This window comes from Penaeus monodon, chromosome 20 (assembly GCF_015228065.2).
Source record: "Penaeus monodon isolate SGIC_2016 chromosome 20, NSTDA_Pmon_1, whole genome shotgun sequence".
In the NCBI taxonomy this organism is placed as follows: domain Eukaryota; kingdom Metazoa; phylum Arthropoda; class Malacostraca; order Decapoda; family Penaeidae; genus Penaeus; species Penaeus monodon.
This window is the reverse complement of record NC_051405.1, coordinates 7,505,362-7,505,757: the sequence shown is the minus strand read 5'-3', so window position 1 is coordinate 7,505,757 and position 396 is coordinate 7,505,362. Positions and strand designations below refer to the sequence as shown.

At 33.6% G+C, this 396-nt stretch overlaps 1 protein-coding gene across 1 annotated transcript in view; it reads left to right on the top strand.

Annotated features, from left to right (window-relative positions):
* The window catches only part of LOC119585606, a gene marked incomplete in the record, with an annotated part of 13,725 nt that extends 13,494 nt beyond the window's left edge, over positions 1-231 (top strand). Inside the window, 1 exon segment of the mRNA XM_037934272.1 lies at positions 1-231.
* Positions 232-396: the final 165 nt, after the last annotated feature.

Genomic DNA, 396 nt, shown 5'->3' with positions numbered 1-396 from the left:
GTTATTATGTATGAAATGAAACTGACGACTATCAGAGTTACAATTGTTACCTTTGTTGCTAAGATTGCCAATTTGCAGGCTCCAAGCTTATCAGTGTTTCTTGTGGTGTCAGTCTGCAGTGTGTGGATGTGATTTGTAGGTGAAAAGTTTTTTTTTTTTTTAATATATTTCCCTTGGGTATTTACAAGTACAGGACAGGGCATGTTTCCTATGTTTTATTAACAGGGTGATCACATAAGCAGTGCAAATTTTTTAATTTGGTACATAAAGGTATCACAGGCAGTGCAAAGTAGTACAAGTAATTTTATAGGTAATTCAGAACGTACCTGGGCTGTTTTTTGTAGATCTGTATATTATGAAACTGTTATTTGTTAATGATAATTGTCCATTTTCAGA